The sequence below is a fragment of the Heterocephalus glaber genome, unplaced genomic scaffold (assembly GCF_053883595.1).
Source record: "Heterocephalus glaber isolate CG9 unplaced genomic scaffold, H.glaber_assembly_v1.0 deba00001606, whole genome shotgun sequence".
NCBI classification, from domain to species: domain Eukaryota; kingdom Metazoa; phylum Chordata; class Mammalia; order Rodentia; family Bathyergidae; genus Heterocephalus; species Heterocephalus glaber.
The window spans coordinates 7,432,993-7,458,903 of record NW_028258377.1 but is presented as its reverse complement, the minus strand read 5'-3'; the positions used below and the strand labels follow the sequence as shown (position 1 = coordinate 7,458,903).

General features: G+C 34.7%; 1 protein-coding gene across 4 annotated transcripts in view; it reads left to right on the top strand.

Moving 5' to 3' along the window:
• The window catches only part of Kcnn2 (potassium calcium-activated channel subfamily N member 2), a 490,128-nt gene that overhangs the window by 250,766 nt on the left and 213,451 nt on the right, over positions 1–25,911 (top strand). The window contains exon 1 of one of the 4 annotated variants that reach the window (XM_087194711.1): positions 5,426–5,735. The exons of the other annotated variants lie outside the window; for them this stretch is intronic. The gene's annotated coding sequence lies outside the window, so the exon portion shown is untranslated. Of the gene's footprint in view, positions 1–5,425; positions 5,736–25,911 lie in introns of those variants that run through there. 4 annotated transcript variants of the gene reach the window in all.

Here is a 25,911-nt window from a genome sequence, read left to right as displayed (position 1 = left end):
GATTATCAGACTTTTCCACCTTGTTTCCCCCAGAATTTGATTTTGGTGGTGTGGAAGTCTGAGTTTGTGCCTTGCTTAATTGTCTTCTCATTTTTGTTTTTGGTACTGTCCTTGGTTTAATTCCTGGACTAATACTTCGAAATTGCTTATTGTAAGTATCTTTGTTGCTTATAATTAGAACTCTTATGGAATGATTGCTTCTCAGAGGTGTCTTCCAGATACAGCTGGTCTTTATGTTTTGAGTCTCTAATGACTCTGAGGCTATCTCATTTTCATTATACCAGGAAGGACAACTGATTAGATCAATCACAACACCTTAGCTCAAGTGATACAGTTAGCAACACCAGAGCATCAAGGACAGCTTAGAAAATGACAATTTGTTATAGTTATTAATCTATAACCTTTAACTGTGTAAATTAAATAAAAATAGAGAACCAAGTCAACATATGTTTATAGTGAATAATCTCTTCAATATAGTAACTTTACCCTTCAGGATGGGCAGTTTGAAGCAGTTGGGGAGGTAGGGATATATAGGTAGAAGGATAGAGGAAGGTTAAGAGTGAGGCCAGAGGACAAAGGAAGATCACGCAAACTCTAAGAAACTGTTGAAGACAAGAGGAAAAGACAATGAAAGAACAAAGACCAGAACAGAATGACCTAACAGCAATAGGGAGGCTAGAAACTGTATTTACTTTCCTTTAAGACTAATGATAATGGAGAGAAGGAAAAAGAGAAGAAAAGAAAGTTAAAGAAGAAATCTGAATTAGGGACAGAACAGGAACAAAAAGGGAGATGAAGAACAATATGGGACACCGAGAGAGCAATTGAGAGAGAGAAAGAAAGAAAAGAGCAAAGAAATAAAAATGAAGAGAAAAATAAAAGTTTGAAAAGGGTAGAAAAAGAAAAAATTAAAATTAAAAATAAGAGCAAAAAGTAACAATAATTTTGAAAATAACAAATAAAAACGAAGGATCTCCTTCAGGGTATGTCTCTGCTATCACAATAGACAATGTGGTGAGCGGTTTGCAGATATAAGTCAATGAGTCTCAGCAAGCCAGTAGCAGACCCATGAGATTCAGGCAGATTTCTGGCTGCAAGGCCCAAGTTGAGTTCACTGTCCTCCTGCAAGGTTGAACTCTGCGAGATTCTACTGCAGGTTCCATCTGCCCTTCCCCTGAAGATAGGTTCTGATGGGAGGTGATGCTCCCTCCAACTTACCAAGTAAGGTGATCTGGTCTGCCTTTGTTGCAGAGATTCTCTTCACTTTTCCAGTGGACTTCAGTTTTCATCAAGGAGCCTGAGAGAGTCTCTCTTTCTGTTGTTCACTTCTGCTCTATCTTCTGGAGCTCAGGACAATGGCCTTTATGACTCCCTGTGACTTTGTAGTGTGAAACCAGGTAGCAGCACAGCCAGCAGGCCAGAGGCAGGTGGTGGTGGTGGTGGTGGTGGTGGGGTGCTGCCAGTGGTCAGCCGAGATCCTCATCATCTGCTGGCTGGTCGCTGGTGGGCAGGGTACAGGTTGGATGGAGCAGGGCTCCACACGGCCAAGGTCCTCTCCACCCGCTTGGCTAAGCTGGTGGCTGGGGGGCAGGCTGTACCATTAATTTTTAAAAGATTAAAATAGAAATGCTAATTACCTTGATTTGATCCTGATATATTATATACATGTATCTGATTATAATACTATATCCCATAAATAAGTACAAATATTACATGTCAGTTAAAATATTTTTATAAAAGATTATAACTGAGCTAAAAATTCCTATCCTCTTGTGACTCTAGCTGGTATCATGTCATGTGCAATGCAATGCATTATTCATGTTTGTGGTGATGCTGGTGTAAACTGATGTCCTATACTGCCAATCATATAAAAATATCATACATACACTTATATAAAGTACATAATACCTGATATTGATAGTAAGAAACTTACTGGTTTATGCATCTACCAAAATTTTTATTATTTTAGAGTGTACTCTTTCTATTTATTTACTAAAATATATTTACTGTAGAACTGTATGCCATGTTATGCTGGCTGCAGTCTCAGACATCTCACATTTACCACATTTGTTGATTGTATCAAGAGGCCATATTGAGTAATTATGTAAGTTTATATAAATATACTCAATGATGTTCATACTATGATAAAATCACTAATGAAGCATTGCTCAGAATGTACCCCTGATTGTTTGTGTGTGTTTGTATACATAAAATGATTTATTACAACAACTTAACTCATGTAGCTGGAAGAGTCTTAGAAGACCCATGTTCTGCAGTCAGGAAGCTGGAAATACAGGAGAGCTGATGAGATAAGTCTGAAAACTGACCCACTTGAGGGGCCAGGGATTTAGCTCAGTGGTTCCGCTGCTTGCCTTGCAGGCACAAGGACCCAAGTTCAATCCCTAGCACCAAATAAATAAATAAATAACTGACCAATTTGAGACTCAGGAAGAGTTACTGTTTCAATCTGACCCCCACAGATGAGTGAGGCTAAAGTCACAACTTGTAAATCAGGAAGGAGGAGTTCTGTTTTAGCCTTTTTATTCTTCAGGATTTTGATGGATTGGATGAGGACTACTCATATTAAGAAAGCCAATCTGTTTTATTCAATCTACTAATTAAAATTCTAACCTTTTTCAAAAACAGCCTCACACACATACCAAAAATGATGTTTGGCCAAATGTCTGGAGATTCCATGACCCAGTCAACTTGACACATAAAATTAATCATCACACATGTATTACATAGTTTTTGGTCAATCAGCACTAAAAACTTGACTACTTATCCTGTGCTCTGCTCTCTGCTAGACCTCTGAAGAGATTTAAATCAAGCAAACAACACTGTATCTGGGAAGGACAGATTGGAGAAGACAAAGCTAATGTTTCTACTAGGAGAAACTGTTTGGTGCCTCTAGAGCAACCCAGTTCACAGGAAATACAATGTGTATAACCACATGCCTACCACATGTGTAATTTTATATTCCCTATTAGCCACACTTTATAAAGTAAATGTTAATCGTGTTTTTAAATGTAGTTTTCAAAATGTTATTATAACATTTAACAAACAAAGATTATTGAGATATTTTATACTCTATTTTGCACAGTGTCTTTGCCAGTGTGCTTTGTGCAATGACAGCTCTCAATTCGGGCCAGTGACATTTCCAGGACTTAGTAGCCTGACCTGATTAGTGGCTGTTCTGTTGCACAGTGCAGCCTCAAGTTTCTTCTGTGTGTTGCTCTATCTTAGGTATCATGTTTCATTTTGTGATGCATTTTAGACCCAATACAGGATTTGTGGGGAAAGAGCACCTGTTGGAAGATTAGATGTAACACAAGGAAAACTGAAGTGACATTTGTCAGGTCAAGCTGCCTGGGAAAATCAGACCTAGATTCAGTGGTTGCTAAAAGGTCATCTGTTCTTTTTGGACCAGAATAGTTTTGTCTGGGGGCAAACCTATTCCTTCTTGCTCTGCATATTTCAGGCTACTTCCTTCCCAAGCCATATTTACTGCTCCATGCTACTCGAGAAACTCCTGAGACTGAGAAAATGTACATTGATATATGAAAGTACACACACACACACACACACACACATATTAGTACTCTGCTCATAACTTCTCTACATCCTCACATAGTGTTCATAACCTCAGTGTTTTATTTCCTACTAACCTGTCTCTCCTTCTTCCATCCAGGTTATGCTTCATGAATCCTCTGTCCTCTTTCTCTTCTAAGGAAACTTTCCTAGGCAAACTGTTCCCTGAAAGTGTCTCTGAGTTTATTTGCTACCTACTCCCATTGGTCATCATGTGAGAGTTTCTTCCTGCTTGGGATACTGCTCTTGATAAGGCCAATTTTTATCTCAGTTTGATGATGAACACGGCAATCGATATCACATATCAAAGGGAAAATCATTTCAAATCTCAGGGAATAAGGACCACAAAGAGTAGTGGTTGACCCCTGAATTTTGACATGTATATATTTACAATCTGTTATGTCTTGTGTTTGGATGTCCTGCCCAAAATCTCATGCAGTCATAGGTGAAGATTTTTCAGAGGTGGCTGGATCTAGAGTGTGTGATTAATTCATGGTGCATTGCTAGGATTGTGGATGCTAGGATTAAGGGTGAGTGATTACTAAATCAGTCCACTGATTGATTTGGCACCACTCTAATCCTGGTAGCCTAGATAGACTATAAAAGGGGCAGAAAAAAGTTGCTAAGGCCCCCTTGTTCACTTACTTTGCTAACTTCTGCCTGCCATGAACTGTTTTTCCTCTGCAATGCCTATCTACCATCCCTCTCTGCCTTGGAGCCAGCCGATTATGGACTGAAACCTCTACAAACTGACCTAAATAAATCTGTCCTCCTTTAACTTTAGGTGTTAGGTATTTTGTCTCAGCAATGAGAAAAGTAACTAAAACAGAATCCAACCCTTATTGATCTATAGTAATACAAAGCACGTTTTGCTTAATGACGTTCTGAACAAGTCTTCTTTTGTTTTTGAATCCCCTTCTACCCTTTTTGATAAAAAGATATTTTTATTTTCCTGGAGGAACCAATATTCCCTAAATAGTGATTCAGTTTTTTCCTTGCAGAGAAAAAAGAATTTCATGTCCTTCTAATATTACAATAAAGTCAGACAATTAAGTTTGGTATATTAGGTCATTAAATCTAGATGCAAACTTAAACCTAGATCCAAAAGTTTTTAGTCAGACTTAAAGTATTTTCACTTAATGTGAGAAATCAGTTGTTTTTTTCTTCCTTCAGAAGATTTTATGACATTCTTTTTTTTCTGGGAAAATATCATGTCTTTTGCAGATTTCTCGCCTCCAGCACTACCTAAACACCTCAAATGCCACTTCCTTGTGTCCCCATGCTAGCACTTCTTACCCGTTGTTTCCCAGATCAATTAATTTGCTGCCTGAGTTGCACACAGGGCACACTTGTTTGCACTAATATTCACTAAAGTTCGTGCATCTTGGCAAACCAGCTCAGCCAGATTAGAGGAAAAAGCAAAGTGCTGATGAATAGCAAAATGTGTCCAGGCCAATGCAGCACCTCATTTATCACTCATTAGCTTGCCTTTCTACCTTCATTTTTCTGATCTTTGTCATCAGCCTTTATTACTAATATACATTTTTATCATTATTATCCATTCAGCACAAAATTTCTAAAATTGAGTTTAAGTTATCTGTTCCCAAGATTATCCAATGTTTTATATAAAAGCAAGAAAGAGCTTGCAAATCTACAAGCTAATTAAGGTAGTGTCTTCCCTGTTCTGCCTCACTAGACTTTTTTTCCTACAGTTTGCACTTAACATACAGGTTAATATGAAACCTCCTTTGTACAAAGACCACTTGGCTCCTTTCACTTCATCACAAGAGGAGAAGTTGGGGGTTGTGCATGTGACGACTGAACCGAAGAAGCAGAGGACGCAGGTCATGATCAGAGGTGTCTCCTGGGGAGCAGGAAACTTAGAAGACCAGAGCCACTCTTTAGACCCAGCCTGAAGTTCTGATGCAGGTCTCAGTCGTTTCTCAGCCCAGACAGAACCATTTGATGTAGACCCTATGAAATGGCTCTTGGTGATAGTGCTGTCAAGCTTGACAGCACTGCTTTATTTCATTTTTACTGTACTAGAGCTCAGGTGAGAAATTCCAACTCACAAATGTGGCTGACAGCTGAACATAGGGGCTGTTCCAATTGGCAGGCAGCAGGAGCAGAACAATAAGTAAGAGGTAAGCAACTTCTGGTCTCCTAGCCACTCTGGAGGGTTTTATGAATATCTCAGAATAAAGCATATAAGGGATCCTGTATTAAACAAAGTTCACCTTCAGATTATGAGCTTGCCCATAAAGCTTTGAAAAACGTATAGGCTCTTTTTCTATTTTTACATGATATAACTTCACATACAGAATTTCTCCTAACATACCTCTTCTTGTCATTACAAAAGCTTTGTTTCTCCAAGTTATTAGAAGCCAAGCCACATTCTTTAAATACATAAAATAGGGCTGGCATGCTCATTTTCCTCATCATTTATTTTGGGTTATCTTGAATTGCCTCTTCCATTTCACCTAAAGCAGAAGCCAATACGTAAATAAACTATTCTAAAGGGACTTGACATGATTTAAGTTTCACTTATTTTTCTGATTCCCTTTCCTAAGGATTAAACCAGCTCTTTGCTACCCAGCTAACATACAGGACTGGCCTGAAATGAACACAGGTGAAGAAAGAAGTTTCTTTAAAGTTCTTAATTTAGGCTTCATTGCCTGCCTCATGAAGTTGCAGGGCTCTTTCCAGTGTTTCTGAACTTTTCTGTAGGATCTCAGTCCCTCTAGATTGGTTGAAGAGTTATGGACCTCTCCTCAGATAATTGGGCATGCAAACCAACTCCCACTGGTAGCAGGTTATTTCAGATCCAAATGTGTCCTACAATCAATCTAGGGTCCAACCATTGCTCAAAGGTAGGAAATTCTTGCCTCTCAGTAAAAATGAAAATCTGCACATTGGATGCCAAAAGAGAAAAAGTTCATAATGGAAAACAATGGATGGTTTCAGGTCTTGTTTTAGTAACAGTGAATGTGAGAATTCCTAATATTTAATAATTTTTGGAGTTGATTCAAAGGAATGTCTACATTAAATCAAGGAAAGAAAAAGAATTAAATTGTGGGCCACTCATAAATTGACTGAAAGTAGGATTTGCGAAAGTTATTTTTTTGATTAATTATAGTTCAGCTTTTCTCCTATAGCTGTAAGTTGTCCATAAGAAGATGCTAAAATCTAAAATTTAGTTGATATATCTTTTTTTTATTTCAGTTGATATATCTTTGCAGTAATACTTGGAAAGTTTCTGCTGTTTTGAAAAGTGTCTGATGATGACGACAATTTGGTTCTGCAATTTTTTTTATTCTACTGAGAGAAAATTTTATAGTAATTGTTGTTTATATGAAGTCATAATAAATAATCATGTGAGCTCTTATTTAAATTGTAAGGTGCTCTTACTGTCTAGCAACTTCAAGTAAATCTGCCTCTACTAAGCAGTTTGGTTTAGATATATAACATGTTGAAAATAGAAACAATAACCTTGACACTAACAGCAAATTTCAGTCTTCAGGACAAGAATGTGCCAGCATACTGTAAATGCTGATTTATCTGGCATCTCATCAAGAGTCTTTCCACTTAATACTTTATTAAACTATTCGTGTATGTGTGTGTGTGTGTGTGTAGCACTAAAGAAATTATTAAGAATTAAATTGTCACAAATTGTTTATTATGATGCATCATATTTTACTCCCAGTATTTGAAAGTTGATAAATCTGTCACTTAGAACACTTTGCAACAGTAAATAAATTGCACAGATTGTGTATGGACTTGAAACATAAAGAAAAACACAAACAAGAAAATAGAAGCACAAGTAATCCTATCCCTGGGAAGGGATAATGGGAGTGACTTCTCCATAGCACACCTGGGTCACCATCATGAGAGCAGCGATTTTCATTGTCATCTTTGTGTCAGTTTCTACTGTCTGTTCCTTTCAGTGCGATTTTTCCTTTTTGCTTCTTGCAATTTTATAGACTAGTTTTCTGAAATGTATATATGATTTAAAAGACTATTCTCCTTATTTTATTGTCAATATAGTATGGTGGCTACAAGCTTGGGTCTCACCATTCTAAACTCATCTTTGCTAATTTCATGCTGAGTGAACATGGGCTAGTTGCATTTCCCCTTTGTCTGAACAGTACTTTCTGCTCGTCTATCTACAATACCATCTCATTTTTATCTTTGTGTCTTTTTTTTTTTTCTTTTGCTACCGGGGATTGAACTTGGGTCCTTGTGCTTGGGGGACAGGTGGTGGAACCACTGGGCTAAATCCCCAGCCCTCTTTGTGTCTTTTTACTCAGTTTTTCTTTTTAATAAGAATTGAACCCAGGGAGTAATAAGCTAGGTCTCCATCCCTTTTTGCTTCTTTATTTTGAAACAGGATCTAACTATGTTGCCCATGCTGGCTTCAAACTTGCAATCATCCTGCCTTAGCCTCTGGAATAGTTGGAATTATAGGCATACACCTCCATACCCTGCTTTTACTCAGGTTTTGTCTTCCTAGTAACTAAAAATACTTAACATTGTTATATAATAATTCATTTATTTATTCATGGTATGTTCCTACCATATGTTACATTTGCCTTACTGTGACAAGAGACCTGAGAATCATAATTTAAAACAGGAAAAGTTTATTTTGGCTTATGTTTTCACAAGTTTCAATCTGTGGTTGGCTGGCTCCATTGTTTCTGGGCTTGAGATGATACAAAACATCATGGTGGAAGTGTATGGAGAATCAATCTATAGTCAATTCATCAGTCAATATCATGGTGGCCAGGAAGCAGAAAGCGAGTTAGGGAATACTCTTGCTGGCTTCTCCTTTTCCTGCCATGTTCCATGTTTGTCCCTATCCTACTGGATGGTGCTTCCCACATTCAGTATGGATCTCCCCCTCAGTTTGCTCTCTAACTTGCCACTTGTCTTTGGACACACACTAACAGACACACCCAGAAATATTCTTTAATAATTTTCTAGGTAATTCTTAATCCACGTCAAGTTGACAATCAAGATTACTCATCATATACCATTAAAATGTAAACTCCTTGAGACTTTTATTTTGCTTCTTGTTTTAGTCCTAATGATTTGAAGACAATTGTCATTTTAATATATTAGAGAGGACCAATCTTGCTAATGGAGAATGAACAAATTAATTAATCCAGATAATATTCTTAGTGCAGCATCTGGCATTTGATAAATGTGATCTATTATGCCAGCTATTCATGGGAATTTAAGTTGTAGATTTGAAAGGATGAAGCAAAACTAATTTTTTTCTGAATGTTACTTCTATAATGGTTATTATAAACAATATTATGTACAAAGCAGGGAAGGGAAATACCTTCTCCCAAATAGTAGCTTCTTCTCATTTTCTACCTACTAAAAAGTTTACAATATGAGGTTCTGCTATAGCTCTCTCTATATATGTACACTATGTATGTATATTTGTACATTTTTATGTGCATGGGTATATACATAAACATATATGTAAACAATTCTAAAGTGATAAAACTAAATATTCTTTTGTAATTTCGAGCTTTTTTCACTTGTTAAATACCAAATATGACTTGATATTTTCCTCCAAAGATTTTATGTATTTTCTATAGTTTATTCATACATATTTTAGAAATTTATTGCTAGTATGAAGCTGTTAACATTGGTATTTTTACCTCATGTCCAGTTCCCTTACTAAATTTTCCAATTAGTTTTCTTAGTTTCATTCACTTTTTCCTTTGTATATTCTGGATATCACATCAAGTGCCAAAAACTTATCTCATTCTCTCCAGTTCTTAGTTTTTTACCTCACTGCATTGACTCAAATTTCCATTATAAGGTTGAATGATTATAAATGCTATTACCCTTGTCATGTTTCTCACTTTAACACAAATGCCCCTATGTCTTTAAAAACCAAGTTTGTTAACATCTTAGAATCATCCTTGGTTTCTGTTTTTCTTTCATAATTCAGTCTATTAGCAAATCTAATTGGAGTAACCCTCTCTCTCTCTCTCTCTCTCTCTCTCTCTCTCTATATATATATATATATATATATATATATATTTGTTTATTTATTTATTAGTTTGGTGGTGGTGGTGGTGCTGGGAAAAATGCTTGATATATACACCTTAAAGAAAGAAGTTGCTTATTTGGCTCACAGTTTTAAAGGTTCAGTCTGTGGTCAGCTGGCTCCAAGGCAGAAGCAGCATGGTAGAAGGGATGGAGCAAAATGACTCAATTTATGGCAGCTTGGAAGCAAAGCACAGGGGAAGAGCACTAGGGAGACAGAAACCCTGCAAAGGCACATTTCCAAGGACCCACCCCCTCCAACAGACCCCAACTCCTGATACCACATTCAGTTATTAACATCAGTAGCTTATTTCTCTGAAGAGTATATGTTCCCCTTCCTGAATGATCCAGTCACCCCTCTATGAGGCTTTTAATCCAATCAGTTGAAAATTAAAATTAGCTGGCATACCACCAATACTCTCTAGACTTAGTCCCCATCATTTCTTTCCTGGCAGTACCCATACCCTACTAAAAAGTCTGATTGTGGTTACCCTTTCTTATACATAATCTGTTGTCCTTACATAGAGTGACCCCTTTAAAATATGAATCAGACATTGTCCCTTACATGGCTCAAGCTCATCAGGTCGTTGTATTCACTTTTGGAATAAAATCCAAATTTTGCGAGGCTCTATGTGATCTGACACCTGACTACCCTTCCAGTTTCACTTCCTAAAGTGCTTGATTTTTCTCATTCCCTTCAAATTAACCTTATTTTTTCTAAAATATACCACATGTCTCTGCATCCAGGACCTCATACTCAATATTTCCCTCTTCATAGAATATTCTGTATCCAGATAATTCCTTTCTTACTTCATTTAGATCTATACGCAGATACCTTCTTAGAGAAGCATCTTTTAGACCACCTTATTACACTAGCACTTCCTTCATGGATTTTTGTCCTTTTGCTCAGTTTTAATTACCTTCCTAACAACTAAAAATATTTGACATAGTATTACAGGTATATAATGATCATTTGTGTGTTTATTGAAATTTTCTACCATTACAATGTAAGATCTTTGAAAGTCTGCTTTAATTTTGCTTTTTATGTTTGATTATGTCAGTGCCTAGATCATAGTAGGTACTTCATATACACTATATTAAGATAAATAAATAAATGGTTGCAGTATTTGCCAAATGAGGCTCATGGAAACTCAGACTTATATTGGCATTTTAAAGACTCCAAGAAGAGGCAATTCTGTATAATCTTCTTTAAGGTCTTCATGTTTTGTAATCATTTGTGTGTGGTCAAATTGTTTTCTTCTAGAGAGGAATTTATTTTTTTAATGCCAGGTATCCAAGAAATCAAAGCAGTTTCAGATTAAGCATGAGAGTTTTCTAAGTTTCTAGGTAATCTATCAAGGTACCCTAACTGAATAGCCAAGCCCCTGAGTTTCTCTACCACAAGTAGAGTGTATATTACATTAAGTTTCTACCTTTGGTGGACAATAAATTTAGACTTATATTTGTTGATCCTGTAATTTCCTGAAAGTATGCTTGCTTGTAAGCCCTTTACTCGAGAAGAGGCAAGTGGGTCACAGTACAATTGATGCCAGTAGCCCCAAGTCCTCGCTTCTCATCGTGAATCCACCTCTCAGGTGCTTCTTCCATAGAGGCAAATATTCCCTGAAAAGAAAATTTTCTCCCTTGGTTCTACACTCTCAGAAAGAAATATCTTGTTGGCTCTTTTATATTAACTGAGATATTTTCTAGCTTTTTCATCTAGTCTTTCAGTGGTCTTTAACATAAGGGTTAGTGGAAGTACCTAGTTTGCTATTACTACCAGGGTATAATTAGATATTTTAAAACTTCTTTTTCAGTAGGAGCTATTTCTTCTGGTTGTACAATGTGATCTCCTTTTAAATTGTGAATTTTCATCTTATATCTGGTAATTTTTCACTGGGCTCTCATATTGAAAAGTAACTCAGACAGTCAAGTGGTGGTAACTGATGAAGACTTTCTGAGTACACTGGATAAAAATAGGCAAATAATTGTGTTTCATCATATGATCATTTGGTGATTACATGGATTTGTGAATGAATTTCATCTCAATGATTAGAATGAATAATCGAAAATGTAAAATAGGAAGAAAAGGTCCAAAGGGGTAGGGGTAGTGGGAGGGGCAGGGGAAAGGAAAGAAGGGAAAGGAAAAATGCTGAGAAATGGAAAAAATGGAAATAAAGTCTTTGTAAATAGGGAAGGGTGGAGGGCGTGAAGGGAGGGCTAGGAATGGGGAAAAAATAAGAACCAAGATGTATTATGTAAAGGTACAATTCCCAATGAGAAATGTAATTGTGTTGTATACCTACAATGTACCAATAAAAGAATTTAAAAAAAGAAAAACAAAAAACCTCTGGATAGTTGTAAATAGCAGTAGGCAAAAAAAGAGATGGACAATTTTCATGTGAAACACCAACTGGCATTCGAAGAGATGGGTTGACATTCATCTCTAAATCACTTTTAAATGATGATTTCCAGAGGACCCTGAGCATCAAACGGGGTGATCCCTGAAGCATACACTTAGTGAAAACCCTTCTTCTGTACTTTCTAGTTGTACAGTCTGGGTCATGTAGTGTATGCACTTTATATTTCAGTCTTCTAATCTCTTATGTAGGAGTAATTGAATTATTGTGAAAAGTAAATTAATGAATATAAATAAAGCTCTTAGAACAGTACCTAGGGTATACAGTAGTAAATGTTCAATAAATATTAACTATTACTATGCCCATGTTTAAACTTTTGACACATGTATTTTAAACCCTTTTCCTTTATAATTATCTAAAATACAAGTAAATATTTTCATATTTTAAGGTCTTCAGAAAATTAGAATAATATAAGCACAATTCTAGATCTGTTAGAATAAAAGAGAAAATTCCACTTTTATTTATTTTTTATGTTAAAAGATTGTATTCTACAATATTCTCTTTAAATTTCTTTGTTGTTGGGTTTAAAAAAACCCTAAAGTTTCATTTAATCAATTAGATACTTGGATTTTGGAAGTTTTTCTGTTCAGCAGAAATCTCAGTTTAGTTTCTAAGTAAAAGAGCTCAATTTGTAGTAAATGGGGCTACCCTTGTCTTCTAACAGAGTTTTTAAATCTGGGGAATTTTAAATGACTTATTCAGTTTTAAGAAGATTAATGTTACAAGTTCTAGTTTAAAAGGCAAGCAGTATCCATAATCAGACGAGTAACTTCAGCAGAGAAATGTAAAGCATCAGAAAAAAATGGAAGTGCTATAAATTAAAAACACATTAAGAGATGAAGAATACCTTCAGAGACACATCAGTAGACCTGAAACACTGGAGGAAAAACCTGGGGAAGATGAAGCTGTGTCAGCAGGAATGAATTGAAACTGAAAACTTCAAGAAGAAAAAGAAAAAAGATAAATGAAAACAAAATCGCATCTACAAAGTATGGGATAGTATTAAATGACCTAAAGTGTATATGATTGAGATTCCAAAAAGAGAAAGAGAACAGCATAGAAAAACTGTTTGAATTTTGAAAGAATTGTCAATAGTTATAATAGGTACAAAAAACCCACAGATCCAATTTATGGAGGCCACTGGGCTGAACAAATGCCAAATGCACGTGCACACATGCAGGGGTATATTCAAATTGCTAAATTAAGACAGAGGAAAGAACATTATATACTTAGTAATAAAGGCAGTGTTTACAGCAGGACATGCAAGACAAAGTATTAAAAATAAATCCTTTGAGTCTTGAAAGGAAAACAAAAATAGATATCACACAATTCTATATTCAGAGGCAGTGGTTTTAAAAATAAAGGAAAATATACACTTTCATAGACCAAACAAAAACAATGAGAAATTTATTTCCAATAGATGTACATTTTGATAAATATTAATGGAAATTATTCAGGTGGAAGCAATGTGATACCAGACAATATTTGAAGCTTCATAAATAAATGAAGAGACTAGAAGTGGGATAAATATGAAATTTATTTTTGTTACACTGGTACCTCATGTGGGGGAGATGGCCACAGTTGTTTCACCTAATGAGGAATTAGCAAATGAGCTAAAATGGAAGTTCACAAACTTTTCTTTAAAGAGCCAGGTAGTAAAGTATTGTAAACTTGGAAGATGCAGGGAGGGAATTACAGGGATTGTGTGTAGATAACAATCTGTTACAACTACCCAATTCCACCACTGTTGAATGAAAGCAGACGTAGCATGAAAATACTTGTTCAACATATTAACACAAGCATAGTTGTTTTGCAGCACAACTTTGTTTGAAAGGATGTGGCAGTTCATTTTTGGCACATTTGGAACATAGTTGGCTGATGTTGGCCTTAAAAGCAAACTCACTGAGGCAAAAATAATTATCAATATACTATGCATTTTTAAACATAGAGGAAAGAATTGGGAGTATATAATCATAAGAATTATATACTTCCTATGAAGCAATATAATGCCATCTGAAGGTAGACTCTGAAAAATTAAAAATGAATATTTTAAGTCCTAAGTTAATAGTTAAAAAGGACTATAAATATATTATATATATTATAATATATTTATAGCTATAAATTCAATATATGTAGCTCTTATGGAGCTATATTAAATCATAATACTCAATCCATGAGAATGCATAAAAGAGGAAATATATATGGAAAAAATAAAAAACAAAGTTTTTAACCAGACTATATTGGCAATTAAATTAAACTGAATAAAATTAAATATAATGTAATAAACAGTCTAGACATAATCATTATAAGATAATCAGATTAGAATATATTTTTTAAATAACTCTATGCTGTCTATAAGAAACCAGCTTAAATATAAGGATATATATGATTTTAAAATATATACTATGCAAACTTTGATTAAAAGAAAGACTCCAGAACATAGAAGGTATTAAAAGACATTCTTTAATGTTAATTCTCCAAGAAACTATAACAACCCTAAAGGTGAATGCACTTAAGAACTGTGTTTCAAAATATATGAAACAAAAACAGAACCAAAAGATTAAATGAATACATATTTATAATTTGAGACTTTAACTCTCTCAGTATTTCATAGGAAAAATATAAAGAAAAATCATTAGAAGTATGAAACACTTGGATAACTACCTTGATGTAATTTACATAGAGCATGCACTTAACAACACCAGAGTATACATTTTTGTCAAGTGTACATTTAACATATACAATGATGGATCAGATACTGGGTCAGAAATAACTCTTTTAAAAGGAGTTGAATACAGATTTTTTCTTGAGCCAAACAGTATGACACTAGATATCAGGAAGAGAAAGATATCTTTAAAATCACAAAATATTTGGAATTTAAACACACTTAAAAATAACCCCAGATTAAAAAAGGAAATCACAGAAAAGTCAGAAAATATTTTGAGTTGAATGAAAATGAAAACATATCAGATTTTGTGGCTGTAACTCAGCCATTGCTTAGAGATAAGTTTATACCATTAAATGTTTATATTAGAAAAGAATAATGAGCTTAAATTAATGTGTTTTTTCCACCTTAAGGAGGTACATTACACCTGAAGGTACATTAAAGAGTACATTAAACCTGAAATAAACAGGGAACAAAAGAATAAGGAAATAACAAGGATTAAAATAGAAATCAGCTGGTCCTCTGGGAAAAAAATAAAATTTGATAGATTTGACAACCTAGATTGAATGGGCCAATTCCTCAGGGGGAAATTTTTAAAACTAGCCAAAGATCATATAAGCAAAATAGGTACCTCAGATAGCCCTGTATCTCTTCTGAAAATTGAATTTCTAATTAATATTCATCAAACAAAATTCCAGGCTCATGTGCTTTCAAGGAAAATTTTATCAAACATTTAAGAAAGAAAAATTACCAATATATACAAATTTTTTCAGACTATAGAAGAAGAAAAACTTTCCAACTGATTTTTTGAGGTCATCATTACCCAGATACCAAAATACTACAAGGAAAAATAACTCAAGACCAATATCCTCATGAACACCAATGCAAAAATCCTTCATAAAATAAGGAAAAATGAAATTTAACAATATGTTGAAAAGATGATATATCATAAGGAACTACAATTTATTTTGAAAATAAAGGCTGGTTCAATATTTGAAAATCAATCAATGCATTCCACTATATCTGTAGACTAAAGAAAAAAACTTGTAAGTATCTTAGTAAATGCAGAAAACGTCTTTGAGAAAATTCAGCATCATTGATGTTAAAAAAGAAAACTCACAGTAAAATAAGAACAGAATTTCCTCAACCTGATACTAGACATCTATACAAATCTATACATAAGTTTATATTTACTGATGGAGGAAAGAATGTTTAGTCCTAAGATCATGAACAAGACAAAACATCTGCTCTCACTACTGTTTACTGTTGTATTGGAAATTCTAGATAGTGCTACCTTAGATAAGAAAAAAATAAAATGCATGTAGATTTGGAAAGGAAGGAATAAAAGTATCTCTTTTGCAGAGGACACAATTATCAATATAAAAAAATCCCAACAAGCCAGAACAAAGTTGCCAAGTTAAAAAAAAAAAAATGTCACAAGGTTGCAAAATATAAAATCAATGAAAGAAAATCACATTTCTATATACTAGTAATACAAAATTAGAAATTTAAATAAAAAGTAATACCATTTACAATTGCACTATATAACATGAAATATGTAAGTATTAACCTTCCAAAATACTGACAAGATCTGCATGGCAAAAAGTATGTAATACTTATGAAGAAATGTATGAAACACCAAATAAATAGATATATCAGTTCTTGTATTTAGGAGAAAACTAAACAAACAAAACACCTGTGGCTCATGAAGAATACTCTTGAAAACACAAGACTGTGGTGGAAGTTAAGAGTGTATTTCTTTAAAGAGGTTTTGTTGTTCAGAATATGTATTTATCTATCTCGTTATACTTCTAAAATATATTGGTATCATATAAAGTTCCCTCTACATACAAAAATTCACTTTGCTTAGAAGAGAAATATATTATTATTAATTAGAAAAAATATATATGGGGCATAGTATTTCACATGCAAGTTTAAGTAGATGAAAAGGTGATTGAAATCAAGTTAGGTACTAGTTTTTCTTATGCATATACATGACTTCCCTTCAAGTCATCAGACACCTGTCGTTGCCAAAACCCTTTCCACTTTCAGTGGTGATGCCTAGTGAAAAATTTTAAGACTCATTGTGATGTCATTAACACTGCAAACTAAGTACTCTAAGCTGAGCTATCTATGACATTTTATTCTTTCATTTATGCCAATGATCTGTCCTAAATCTTTAAAAAAAAAGAATAACTCAGTATCCACATATAGTACCTTGTAGTATTTGCTCATTTTCTTTTAAATCAACAAACATTTATTTAGAATCTACCACACACTAGAGACTATGATAAATACTGAGGCTGCTGGCATCAAATTCCAGGACCAGAACATCACGATGCCATGAAATTGCTGTATTAGTAGAGTAGTGCACTGAGCACAGCAGAGCGGGCAACACAGGCTGCAGGCAGAGAGGACAATGTGCAGGCTACTGAAAGCGATGGAGTAGAATCCCAGTTGAGTATTGACAGATGTGTAAGTGTGAGGCAGGAGGTCGTGTGCAGGAGTTATTTAGGAAAGAGTGGTGTTGCAGACAGAATTATGTTTGCTACAATTCAGGTTGAAGTGTTACCAGCAATCTGACTATATTTGGAGATGGGGCCTTATGGAAGTAATTAGCATTAAATAAGCTCATAAATGAAGGATCCTCATCCAACTGGATCAGTATTTTTATAAGAAGAGACACGGGGTGCTCCTTGCTTGTCCCCCCATTCCCTTTCCCTCTCTCCCTTGGTACATGCACAAGGAAAGGCCATTTGAGGACAATACATGGCTGTTGACAAGCCAGGAATAGAGCCCTTGCCAGGAGCCAAATTGGCCATTACCTCTCTCTGGGACTTACAGCCTTCAGACCTGTGAGAAAGCAAATTTCTGTTGTTTAAGTAATCAATTCCGTGGGATTTTTATTAAGGCAAACTGAGATGATAAGACAGTTGGTAAGAATATACAGATAATTCCAATTAGGGGAGAAAATCTAAATAAATGCATGGAGGAAAGAACAAATGTGGCCTGTGTGGGTTTGTGCAAGTGGCTTAGTGTTGCTAAAACTGAAAATCAGGACTGTGATAAGGGAGGTAGGATGGCAATAATAAAAGTGATGATAAGTATATGAGGCTGTTTCATAGAAGTCTTTAAATGCCATATCAAGGAACTTGGATTTTCTAAAATAGTATGGAAAATTTAGTAGTAAATTCAGTGTATTTGTGAATTCAAAAGATATTATTTTATCTAACAACTCCAGATTGTGTGAATTTTGAGCTTGATGTGAAAATCAGGTGAGTGTGGGACAGTCACGAAGTATTTGTCTCTGTCTTCAGTAAAAAGAGATGATGGTTCAGACTATTACTGCAGAAGTGTAGATGGAAAGGGCAAGTGTGGATCAAAAAATTCTTCTGTGAGAAAAATTACAACTCAATGTTCTCCTCCAGAGATATTTCAGAGAAGGAGAATGAGACTGTTTCTGGGCAGAGACAGATCTAGAGTTTTAAGGTCCTCAAGCATGCAATTTGGGGGTCCTCTATGGAAAATAATAGAAAATTATTAAGTAACAACTTGCTGATCCTCTGACAGTTTAATCATGCAGACTCCAATTTGAAAGACAGGTGATCAGACCTCACTCGCCCAGCTGAGCAACATAGAGAAAGAAAGGTCAGGGCTGGGGCAGAGCGATGGGTTTAGATTAGACATGGACATCAGAGGAGCAGTTAGAGACACCTGAGAGTGCTCAACATATTAGTCTGAAGCACTTAAAATTTGAATTTCAAGTAGAAGTGTATTAATTTAGGAGTGAGCAAAAACCAAAGAAATTGGGACAAAGAAAAATAATTAGAATGTCCAAAGCAGATAAGAAGCGATGAAGGAAGAAAAACAAGTATGATATTATGAATAAAACTAATATTTTAGCATAGGCTGAGACTGAATGTAAGAACAGTTAATACTGTAGTTTAAAGGTCTGCCTAGTAGATTGTAAAGGCCTGAACTGCAGCCGCAGGAGCAGAAGGAAATAAGAGGGCTGCTGCTATTTTAGCTTACTGACACTAGGAGAACAGTCTACCATGAAAAGAAGGAAGAAAATAGTGAAATAAAGATGACAGTGGGTTCTAGTACTTTGATAAATTGAATTTTTGATGCTTTGATAAAATTGCTTGGATAAAATAGTTTTCTTGTATGGGAAGTCAGACTGAAGAATGAATTTAGGAGGAAATGGTTAATTTGATATGCCTCCAGAGTATCATGATAGAAATGTCTGTTAAAAAGTTGGAAATACATGCACAAGCACAAGGACCCAAGTTCGATCCCCGGTACCCAAAAAAAAAAAAAAAGAAAGAAAAAGTTGGAAATACATCTGTCAGTTGACTTGGAGATAGATATTGTCTTTGTCTTCATTTTCCAATATAAAGAAAAATACAGCTCTAAAATGTTTTATCACTTGTCAAAGATTAGGAAGTAACTCTTGCACCTAGGGATGCCAAGTACAGAATCATCAGCCAATCAGAGGTATTCTAAGCTTAAGGACTGGGGACTGTCACTAGCAATACACACACAGAAGATGCCCATGCACAGAGTACTGGGGAATACCAAGGTTCTGTACTGTTAGAGTGTGAAAAGCCACTGAAAAGCGATTATTTTTCCATTCCCCACTTTCCCTAAATCCTAACAGCTACCAGTGTGCTTTCTGTCTCTATGAATTTACCTATTCCAGATTTTTCATACAAATGATGTCATATAATAAGTGCATAAAACATATTGACTTCTGTTAGTATAATGTCTTTGAGGTTCATCAAAGCCACAGTATATATCAATATATATACTGATATATTTATATTTTATAAATATTTATATTTGTTTATGGCCAAATAATATTCTGTCCTATGTATGTACCACACTTTGCTTATCCATTGATCTCTTGATAAACACTTGTGCTGTTTACACCTTCTATCTATTGCAAATTCTGCTATTCTGAACAAGTGTATAAATGTTTGAATATTTCTCAGTTATTTTTGGTACATACTTAGAAGTAGAATTGCTGGGTCATATGGTAGTTCTATATTTAACTTTTTTAGTCATTCATCAAATTTTTTCCAGAGCAACTGAACCATTTTACATTGTCACCTATAACATATGACAGCTCCAATATCCTGACATCTTTATGAATACTGCATATATCTAGTTTTTCATAGCTACCCTTTTGGGGTATCCCATTGTGGTTTTGATCTGCATTTTCCTAAGGAGTGATGATATTGAGCACTTTTCCTGTGCTTGTTGGTCATCTGCATATTTCCTCAGGGGTTATGTTTATTCAGGCCCTTTATTCATTTTTAAATTGGATTGTTACTGAGATGTAAGTGTTCTTTATACTTTAGAGACTAAAACCTTGTCATATATGTCATTTGAAAATATTTTCAGTAGGTTATCATTTTACTTTACAGTGTTCTTTGATGTTCTGGTGTTTGTGCTTGTGTCATATCTAAAATTTCATCGCCAAATACAAGGTCATGAAGATATTTTTCCGATATTTTTTTCTAAAAGTTCTATTATTTTAGGTCATTGCTCCATTTGAGTTAATTATTGTATCTAGTATAAGGTACAGGCCCAATTTCATTCTTTTTCATGTGTATATACAATTGGCCAAGCACCCAAATTAATCTTTCCCTTATTGAATACTCTTGGGACCCTTGTTGAAAAATCTATTAACCAGAGAAATAAGGGTTTATTTCCGGACTCATTTCTATTTCACAAGTCTGTATGCCTAACCTTATGTCAGAACCATAATATTTTGATTGCTGTAGCTTTATAATAAGCTTGAATTCAGAAGTATTTTGACTATTTGACCATTTTTGAGATTGACCTGCAATTTTATATGAATTGAAGAATCAATTTTTATATTTCTGAGAAAAAGGATGGTGGTGTTTTTGCACTTGATCTTAGCCAAAAGGCTGAGAAGTGATGGTGAGGTTTTTGTAGTATTACATTAAATATACAAATCACTTTGGATGGTAGCATCAGCATCTTACCAAAGCCAAGTTTTCCAGTCTATAAATATGGAATGTCTTTTTACTTATTCAAGTGTTTTTAAATTTCCTTCAATATCTTATAGCTTTCAGTATGCATGTTTTTGACTTCCTTGATTAAATTTATTTCTAGATATTATATCCTTTCAGATATTCTTGTGAATGGAATGGTTTATTAATTTCCTTTTGGATTATTTGTCACTAGTATATAAAATACAACTGTATTGTGTGTGAATGTTTTTGTTTTTTTGAGACAGTCTCAATATATAGCCCAGGCTGGCCTTGAACTCATGACAATCTTGCTTCAGCCTCCCGAGTGCTGGGATTACAGGCGTGTGCCACCGCCCCAGCTGTGTGTTAATTTTGTACCCTGAAATGATTAATCTATTATTTTTTTAAGGGAGATTGATTTACAGGGTGTTTTTTTCTTTGTAGATTCTTTATCTGGCATTGGTATCAGGGTAATTAATATTGGACTCATAAAATGAGTTAGGAAATCTTCCCTCCTATTTTATTATTTTGGAGTAGTTCAGATAGATTAATGTTAACTCTTTTTATTTGTTTGCCAGAATTCACAAGTGAAATCTGGTGATGGACTTTTTTTCTTTGTATGCAGGTGGATTGCATACAAAAAAAGGGTTACCCTTTTTTGTTGTAGGTATATGTCAGTTTTATATTTCATCTTGAGACAATTTTAGTAATTTGTGTATTTCTCAGAATATCTGTTCATCCAGGTTATTTTATTTGTTAGTGCTCAATTATTTACAGTATTTTTATAGTCCTTTCTATTTCTTTGAAGTCAATAACAATATCCCCACATTCATTTCTGATCTTAGTTTTTTGCGAGTCACTTTTCCTTAACCAATCCAGCTAGAAGTTTATTACTTAAACCTTTTGGTTATATTGACTCTTTTGAAGAATCAACTTTTGGTTTCATTGATTCTATTATTAGTCTATGAACTCTGACCATTAGTCACAACTGTCCACTTGACAGGATTAGATCCCAGCAGCATTGCACAGCATGTTTCTGGGTGTACCTAAGTGGATCACGAGACAGAGATAATCTCTGGTTTCCAGTCCTTTCCTTTCTGGCATTCTTTCCCAGCTCTGTGCTTCCCCATGCTATGAACTAAACAGCTTTGCTCCATCACACTTCTGAAATGATGTTCCTGTCTTGGAGCCAACCTTGAACTAAATCCTTTGAAATTATGAGCCAAATTAAACCTCTTTTGCTTTAAGTTGTGGATGTTGAGTATTTTGTCTCAGTGACAAAAAGCTGACTGGTGAATTATTTCATCCTTCATCTCCATGCTAATATTTATTGCTTCTATCCTCCTGTGAACTTTGGCTTGTTTCCTCTTCTTTTTCTCTTTCCTTAAGGTATAAAGTTAGGCCATTGATTTGAGTGTTTAGGTAGGTATTTATAGACGTAAATTTGACTCTCAGCATTGGTATATTCTGTAAGTTTTGGTAAAGTGTTTTTGCTATCATTTCTCTCTGAATATTTTCTAATTTCTTTGGTGGTTTCTTCTTTGACCTATTGATATCTCAGAGTATGTAGTTTACTTTCCACTACATGAATTTTCCAGTTTTCTTTTTTATTATTTTCTAGCTTCATTCCATTGTTGTTAGAGAAGATGCTTTGTATTATTTTAATCCTTTTACTTTTACTAAGACTTAGTTTGTTGCCTAACATCTGGTCTATCCTAGATACTGTTTGTATTAGTTGTCCATTACTGTGATGAAATACCTGAGAAACTCAACTCAAGAGAGGAAAAATGTATTTTGGTTCATGGTTCATGGTTTCAAATGTTTCAGCCCATGGTCGGCTATCTCCATTTTTTGTGGCAGAAGAGTATGGCATAGAAAAGGTGCTCACCACATGGGGGCCAGGAAGCAGTAAGCAAAAGAAAGAACCAGAGAGTAGGAGGATGGGGATAAGATACAGTTTCCAAGATCACAGCATCTTGACTCACTCTTTTCAATGAGGCCCACTGCCTAAGTTTCCATCATGCCCCCATCAGTGGATTAGAGCACTCATGATCCATTCACTTTCTCAAAGCCCCATCTCTGAACGGTGAACCTTTTGGGGACATTAAAGATCTAATAATAATATTCTATATGCATTTGAGAAGAATATATATTCTACTAGAATTATGTTTTATTCATAAAATAAAGTACATGTGATTGATTATAAAGGAAAATTATGAAATTTAAGTAGAGCTATTAAAATATTTTAAATATATTATATAGAAATATATGGAATTTTAAATTAAACTTGGAATAAATTATCATAATCTCTCAGGAGTAATGTATGTTAATAATATTTCAAAGTACCTATGTAATCTAAGCTGCTATGAAAATACCACTGATTGTTGTTGTTAAGAATGTCATAAGCACTACTGTTACCAGGTAGTTCCTTTAGAAATGCCTCATCAATCAAAAGTATCCCAGCTTCTTCTTTTCTTGAACCAAGAATTGGATGAGACAAGCCAAAAATGATCCCAAAAGTTTATTTGAAAAGTGAGGGGTGAATGGGCATGAGAGAAACTAGTTCTGTGGGGCAAACTTGGGTGGGACCAGAGAAAAAGAAGGTAAAAGCAAAAGCAATATTCAATCTGTGTCTGAGAAACACAGCACGCGCCATCATGAGAACTCACTATAGCAGCTCCCTGGGGCATCCGGTCTTCTTTTATGTCATCCACATCTGGTGGGAACTCTCAAGAATTTGCACATATGAGGTCCTAAGAATTATTTGGTGCTGTCTGGGATCTTGTAATTGGCAGGTCCTGGTTATTACCCCAGCCAGCTTTCCCATGCCCTATCTCCTATGTCACTACTAATACTTTAGTAGTTAAGGAGAATAACAAATTCTAGTTAAAGTTTAGTGAAAGTAAAAATGCCCAGTTTTCCCTTCAAAAGCTGATAATCAGACTGAATTCTTTTTCCAAATCTTCAGGAGGTCTAAAGGCACTAGGTTAAAGTCTCTATTTAATGGGTTCTTCCCTGAGTTTAAAATCATTGCTCTAAAAGTTCTTCTGGAGTTCCTAAAAAGGAAATGGTTAGTCTTATCTAGAGCACCTTTCATAAGTCAGCTCCAGTCTGGAGGAGGAATCTAACCTTTGCTCCTGGTGGCACCTTGGGCCAAAATAGATTACAAATGGTGTGCACATTCATCCCAGTGTCCTGAAGACTCTTGTGGTGAAAGGAAGAAGCTGAAAGTCTTGCTTCTCGGGCTTAGATTATTGCTTAACCTTAGAAAATAGCTTTAGGGACAAAGCTTTAGGCATTTAGTAAGACTAGAAAAGAAAGTCACATTTCTGAGGCTTAATTAGTATTTGTGAAACACCAAGAGGTCTCTGTAGAAATGGCCTTGTGTAAGAGAGAATTAGTATTTTTAATTATTATCGTTAAAAATGAATATTTACAGGAAATTGGTCTGAAGGACATCTGGCCCAAGCACATTCCTAAGGGCGGCCATAAAGCACTGGGTGGGGGGGGGGGGCGTAAATGATGCAGAGTGGGTGGAACTATTTATAGCTTCTCAAGGCCCTTGTTTAGGTCATCACCTGGAAAGGACATTTAGAAGTTAAACTAAGCACCAAGATGCTCATGGGAAGTACTAGTGAACATTGCCTTTAATTTCTGAGAAACAGTTTCATTTTGACTTTAAAATGTGGCATTATATATTTCTTTTCTTTCTGGTATTTAATCTTCACTATTTAATTTAACAGAGATATAAAGCAAGAATTTTTGATATTGTATTCATGTGTGAACATGCAGTCATTTACTTCAGTGGCTGGCATGATGAATACTTGGTCCTTAGTTACTTATTCAGTGTTATCTTGAAGAAAGCATAAGGATTTCTGTAGTAGTAGAGTACGGTATTTGAAATCTTTTTCAGTATAACTAATTTATTATTTCAGTAACTCAAGACAATATTTTAAATTGAACCTTCAAGTGTTAACTTTATTATTTGGATATGTTGTTTTATCTATATTCCTAATTGTTACAAAAAATTCTTTACCTTGAAAAATAAGAAAAAGAATGATTGAATATTGTTCTTTACCATACATAACAAGGCAACAAAAGAATACTGTAAAATCTAATAACAAGGGAGACTTTGGTGAAAGAAGACTCCTACTTTTCTGTTGAGGATGTAAATTGGTATAACACTTTTGGAAATAATTTGCAATATGCCTCAAAAGCTTAAAAATAGTTATGCCAATAGACTTTATATAATACTCCTTCTGAGAATTTATCCCTCTCAAAATCTTAAATATAGAAAAATTTTTTGTGTACCAGTATTTTCACCTCTGCATTATTTACAAAATAAAAGTAAGGGGTAATCTAAATATTAAATAATTGAAGTTTGATTATAAAGTATATAATATTTATTTGGTCATAAATACATATTAATGGTTTGTACAGGACATGTTCAAGTAATTGTGCAATATATTATAAATGAGATGTGTAATAATGATAAAGCATAAACTCTAGTTGTATAATGCGACAAGTTACTTTACCTCTCTGTATCTCAGTTTTTTGATCTGAAAAATGGGAATGAGAGAAATGCAAAATGAGAGTACCTACTTTATACAATTGCCTTGAAAATTAGGAGCTAGTACATGTCAGTTGGTTAATGGTACTTGGCATGGTGTGAGGTCTCCATAGATGCTAGCTGCAGAGAAAGAAGCCAGTGGATACTGGAAAGAATATAGGTTTTTAAAATGTGGACTAAAGATGCCACTTACCACACAGAAATGGCTCTTCTGAGCAAGAGACACAGAAATACTCTCAATTAGAGGACTGAGGTTCCCACCTCCACAAAGACACTATATGCTATAAAAATAATCCTGGGGCCTAGGGATTGTACCTCAATACAATACCTTAATTAGTTAATTAATTAATCCTGAATAGAAACCAAAAATCAAATTAAAGGAACCAAAATTATATCCTGAAGTTAATTTTGGATGCTAAGACCCTACATGACTTATTTTCAAATTTTGTTGTCCAAAATTCTATAATTTTAATGTACTATTTTATAAACTCAAATGCAAACTAAAAATAAATAATGGTGGGAAAGGCTTCCTCTACCACCTCTTGTTTCTCTTTTGTGAACTCACTTCAGGTACACAGTGATTATCATGGGGAAATTAGG